The sequence below is a fragment of the Arachis stenosperma genome, chromosome 4 (genome assembly GCF_014773155.1).
Source record: "Arachis stenosperma cultivar V10309 chromosome 4, arast.V10309.gnm1.PFL2, whole genome shotgun sequence".
In the NCBI taxonomy this organism is placed as follows: Eukaryota; Viridiplantae; Streptophyta; class Magnoliopsida; order Fabales; family Fabaceae; genus Arachis; species Arachis stenosperma.
The window spans coordinates 2,325,197-2,331,196 of NC_080380.1; the positions used below are offsets into that span (position 1 = coordinate 2,325,197).

At 38.5% G+C, this 6,000-nt stretch overlaps 1 long non-coding RNA gene across 1 annotated transcript; it reads left to right on the forward strand.

Annotated features, from left to right (window-relative positions):
• Nucleotides 1-1,623: 1,623 nt before the first annotated feature.
• Nucleotides 1,624-3,978, forward strand: LOC130973630 (uncharacterized). Its single transcript, XR_009084210.1, has 4 exons — nucleotides 1,624-1,834; nucleotides 1,927-1,981; nucleotides 2,070-2,198; nucleotides 3,700-3,978. It is a non-coding gene; the product is annotated as an uncharacterized LOC130973630 (long non-coding RNA).
• The last annotated feature ends 2,022 nt before the right edge of the window (nucleotides 3,979-6,000 follow it).

A 6,000-nucleotide genomic window follows, 5' to 3' on the forward strand; every position in this document is an offset into this window, starting at 1 on the left:
GAACAGGAGAAGCAGTGGAGAGTGTCAGAAGGTCAGGATGGTTTATGGAAGTTCAAGAACCGGATTATTGTGCCTAATGTTGGAGACCTGCGACAAAGTATCTTGAAGGAAGCCTATAAGAATGGATTCTCAATTCATCCAGGGAGTACCAAAATGTATCAGGATCTGAAAGCGATGTTCTGATGGCCAGGGATGAAGAATGATGTGGCATTACATGTATCTAAATGTTTAACGTGTCAGAAGGTTAAGATTGAGCATCAGAGACCATCAGGGACCCTTCAGCCTTTAAAGATTCCACAATGGAAATGGGAGAGTGTTGCAATGGATTTTGTGATAGGGTTGCCTAGAACCCGATCTGGTTGTGATGCTATTTGGGTAGTTGTGGATCGACTGACAAAAACAACTCACTTCCTTCCCATTCGAATAAGTTGCACAATGGAAGAATTGGTTCGAATGTACATTAAAGAGATTGTCAGGTTACATGGTGTGCCTTCTACCATTATATCTGGTAGACATCTTCGTTTCACATCAAGGTTCTGGGAAGCTTTTTAGCGTGCATTTGAGACTCAACTAAGCTTGAGTACTGCGTATCACCCTCAGACAGATGGTCAGTCAAAAAGAACTATTCAGTCCTTGGAGGATATGCTAAGGGCTTGTGTTTTGGACCAGCCTGCGAGCTGGGATCGGTATATGCCATTGTTTGAATTTGCTTATAATAATAGCTATCATGCGAGCATCGGAATGGCTCCATATGAGACTCTGTATGGCAGAAAATGTCAATCTTCGTTGTGTTGGTATAAAACTGGAGAAAGGAGTTTATTAGGGCCTGAGATGATAGCTGAAACGACTGAGCAGATAAAGAAGATTCGTAGTCGAATGCTTATAGCCCAAAGCCGCCAGAAGAGTTATGATGATCAGAGGCGAAAGCCTTTGGAATTCGAAGAAGGAGAACATGTCTTTCTGAAAGTTACACCAACCACTGGCGTGGGAAGAGCTATTAAAACTAAGAAACTGAATCCCCGTTATATTGGACCGTTTGAGATTCTGAAGAGGATTGGGCCAGTGGCTTATAGAATTGCCTTACCGCCATATCTTTCGAATTTGCACGACGTGTTTCATGTGTCTCAGCTTAGGAAGTATACCCCTGATGCAAGTCATGTTCTAGAACCAGAACCAATCTAAGTGAGAGAAGATCTAACACTCCCAGTAATTCCGGTGAGGATTGATGACGCCAGTGTTAAACGATTACGAGGAAGGGAAGTATCATTGGTAAAAGTAGTTTGGAGTCGAGCTGGTATCGAGGAACATACCTAGGAACTCGAATCAGATATGCGAAAGGACTATCCACATCTCTTTTCAGGTAACTAGATTTGAATTTTGAGGACAAAATTCTTTATTAGGTGGGTAGGATGTAAACCCCGGTAAAATTAGTAAATAATTAGTCAATAAATTAGTTTTTAATAAGGAGGATTAGAAATGTGAATATTATATCAAATTAGGATAGAGCTCATTGAAACGAAAATTTTGACACTAATTTCGAAGAAAACGGTCCAAAATTGGACCGAACGGGCCGAACCGGTTGAACCGGACCCGAACCGGGCTGTCGGTTCAACCGGACCAGCCCCTTTTAAGTGAACCTAAGCCTTCGTTCCCCTCATTTCAACGTAAACGAAGCTTTCAGCTTCCAGGGAAAAGAAGAATGAGAGATTCCCGTAAACCCTCACGTTAACTTCCGTACGCCGTAACTTCTCCGTCCGAACTCCAATCGCCGCACTGTTTGCGGTCACGCGTTCACCGCATCGAGCTCTATGTTTCTACCGGAACAATTTCATAGGTAACTTGTTTTTTTAATTCTCAGCCTCTTCTTCCCCAATTTTTGGGAATTTGAGTGGAGGTATTGAATTTCTTTAATTTTTGATGTTTTAGGATCCAATTAGCTTGAGAAAAATGTTCACTCTTGCTTATGTGAAGCTTGGGTAAGGTGAGGATATGATAATTCTATTTTAATTTCATTGAATTTGAGCTTTGAGTATTAAATTGGATATATATGTGTTATGAATGTGTATTAGGCTGTGAATAAATAATTGGAGCTTGAAATTGTGAATACTGGAACTTGGAGGAAGCTGATTAGTTGAATTTTGAAGGGGTGCCTTGGTTTTAAATAATTTGCTTTGGTCGTTACGTGGAAATCGGCCAAGGTATGGTTTAGGTTTCTTGCATTTAATATATAATGTTCTGTGAAAACTTAGGCTAGACGACCATAGGATAAGTTGGAATGCAGGTGTATGTTTAATGTTTAGTAATTTGTCGATGAATATATTTGGTTGAAGTTTATTGGATAATTAGTTATTAATTTTGGATGGTGAATGTTATTATATTAATTTGGAGAGAATTATGGTTGAATGTTATTGTTGATGAACATGGTTGGTTTGGTGCTTGTTGATTAACTAATGATCTGGTGAATTATTGATTTGAGGTATAACTATTGTGGAGGTTGTTGTGATAATGAGGTATTTTGTGCTAGAAGCCTAGGATTTGTGAACTATGACTCTTAGTTGAATTTTGGTTGTTAGATTTGAATATTGTATGAGTTTAATTGTTGATCTGAGGTAGATTTTTTGTGGAGATTGTTATGATAATGAGAAAGGGTATGTTGAATTGAAAAGAAAGCAGGTTTGGACCCGAAAAGGGTGGCAAAGTCCGAGTTTTAGAGGAGATGCTGCCAAAATTTTATGAAAATTAGAGATTTTGTTTATATGATTATTTAAAAAGATTTAGATTCAAAGGTTATATGGTTTGATTTAGAGTTATTAAGAAAATGAACATGTTTTAAGTTTGATTCATTTAGAAAAGAATGAGTTATGTTTTGAATTGGAACTATTGATGGACGGAATGAGAGGTGTGATAATGAAGGATAAGGATTGAATATGATTGATGTATGATGATGAATGAAATGCGATTGAGAATGATGTTGAAGTTGATGAATTATAATTGAATTATTTATATGGCTTATGAATTTGAATAATCTGAGATACGAGATTTCCTGGATTAAGTGCCGTGGCTTGCCACCACGTGTACCAGGTTGAAAACTCGATGCTCTGTTGACCCTACGACGTAAGTGTGACCGGGCACTATATAAATTCCCGGGAATGTTACCCCCATTGAGCAATATTGATTATTTGAGATAAAGCTATGCATAGACTCTTGGGGATGCACGTCGGGGGACAGTCTAAGGACAATTCAGACTTGTCGGGTTGGCTGGATAACCGACAGATGAGCCTCATCAGCCATAGGACAGGCATGCATCATATGCATATTACTTGAACTACTTGCTTGTGCTTTAATTTGGTGTGCTTAAATGTATTTGCCATGCTAAATGTATATTTGTTACCTGCAGTATTTGTAACCTTCCTGTGCTTTCCTTTATCTGTTTATTTGTCTGTGAAATACTGATGGAGATGGAGGTGTGGAGGAATGGCAGTATGAGATTTAGGTTTAAGGTTAAGTTAAGTCAGGTCTACATATTCTTTAGAAACCTCCTTTTATGGCTTCTGTTTAATACTTTAAGCTCTACAATCTGAGTGTCGGCGTTCTAGGATTGCCTCTGGCATTCCCAGGACCTTATATATTATGTGTGTGGCACCTTTACCATACTGAGAACCTCCGGTTCTCATTCCATACTATGTTGTTATTTTTCAGATGCAGGTCGAGAGGCATCTCGTTAGGCGTCTGGACTCTTGAGGCGGAGTGGTTACTGGGATATTTTGTTATGCTATGATGTATATATATATGTACTTAGTTTTCTCTCCGCATGACTTATTCTTTTTGATCCTCTTAGAGGTTTATGGAGAGGCAGGATTGTGTATATGTACTTTTGGGTTTTGGATATGTATGTATATATGTGTAAATATTCTCCGGCCAGTCTTGACTTCGCAGGCTGAGTTAGGAGCTTGATATTTTGTATCTTTGGCACTCTATTCCCACTTCTGTTATCTTGTGTTTAATAGTTATGGTTTTCTTAGCACGCAGGTTAACTCGTTCCTTGAGCGTTGCGCTTTTATTTCGCGATTTTTTGTTTCCTCTATTCTTCAAGGCTCCTAGCATATTATAATTCTTCTGCTATTATATGTACTTATTTTATTCAGAGGTCGTAATACCACACCACCTCTGTTTTACGACTTAAGCGTAAAACTTAGTGTGGTAGGGTGTTACAAATTTAAAGAAAAATTGGCCAATAAAAATGAAGAAGAAGAACATACCAAATTCATCTGTTAGAAATTTAGGAATAATACGCCGAAAGAATTAAAATTATTTTAAAGGTAGTAGGTAGTTATTTGATGTATTTAAACCGATTTTTTTAAATAAACGTATCAACCATCCAAAAATATCTTCTGCATGTGAGTTTTCACAGGCTTTGTACCCATAAAAAGATAGATTTTTACTAAATTCCCAACTGCCCTCTATTCCTCAGCATCATCCCTTGGCCTGGCGATTCGACCCACCATTCTCCCTTCTCGATGTTTCTGCCTCTTCCTCATCAGCCTCGCTCTCCTCATCATCGTCAACATCAACAACCCCATCCTTATTAGGGTTTTTTGAATCTTTCAAATTCCCCAACCTTCCTCTGGTCCCATCTCTGCGGGTGCTGGAAGCATTGGTCTGTCTGAGATGAAAATGCCATCGTCATGGTAGCCGTTGCCGTTACCGTTTTCTGCTACATGCACCGGTTCGAAGGAAAACTGGGAGTAGCTTGGATCCGGATCGGAACCGAAGATGTTCGGCGATGCAGCTGGAGGAGTGTGGTCGACGGTAGGTACATCTCCACCGGAGAAGCTGGAGTAGCCGCCGTAGCCGGAGAAATTGTCTTCGTCGGTTTGGTTTTGGTGGTGATTGGAGTCGACACTGAAGGTATCAAAGGCAGACATGTCTTCTATCTCTATGCTGTTTTTGTTCTCTCTCTTCTATATAAAGATGGGTGCTTCGTTTGCTTAGCTTAATTGAATAATTGTATTCAGAGAAAGATGAAGAGGATAATGAGTTTGGGGAAGAGATAGATGAAGATGAGGGGGCGATGATGAAGACGTTGTTGAGGTGCATGAGATTGAAGACAACGATAACGAACGAAGATGGGGTTGAGTATAATGGCAGTAGAGGTGGTGGTGACATTGATAGCGACGGTGATGGTGGTAGTAATGGATGAGAGCTGTGATAGGAACCTAGAGTTTGGAATTGGGGGAGAGAAGATGAGGAGTAAAATTATAAATTAAAATTAGATTAAATTTAGAGGATAGATTAGAAATTTTAAATACTTTTTTAGGATTTGGATATATTTGTCTGTAAAAATTTATCTTTTATGGAGGCTATTCTGATAAAGTTATTTTCGTTTTTTTTTTTGATAAATTTGTCAGTTTTTAAACTTTTATAGATATAAATGATAGGAAATATTTTAAGTGCATCAGGGAGTACTGGTGCACCAGTTGTTTTAACTTTTGATTTCAATTAATATATATTATATATTTTTTTTATAATTCAGATCAACGGTTAAAATTGGTGCACTAATACTCCCGGTGCACTTGAAATGTTTCCTAAATGATAATTTATTTTTAAATATTCATAATGACTGTGACCTTTCATAATTAAATTCAGATGTACATGTCAATGGGTAAAGCAAAAGCACATGGATTCTAACGGACAGTTTTATCTTTCGCTTAAACTAACGTCAGCCAGGCCTTATGCCTCGAGTCCTTGACTCGAAATATCTAGTACGATATGATTTACTAGGTGAAAATAAGCATAAAGATACATTAATGAAAAATAACTGAATCTTGCACAAGTTGCAATGCTGCAAAGAGCTGGACTATTTCAGTGGTTGTGTTGTGCCGATACTACACCAGAAACTGGATGCCATGGTATGCATGATTGCATGTATTTGTCAATGTCAATGGATCGAGATGTCAACGTATGCCTTTAGGTGCTGCATCAGCATGTTTATTCTCTTCC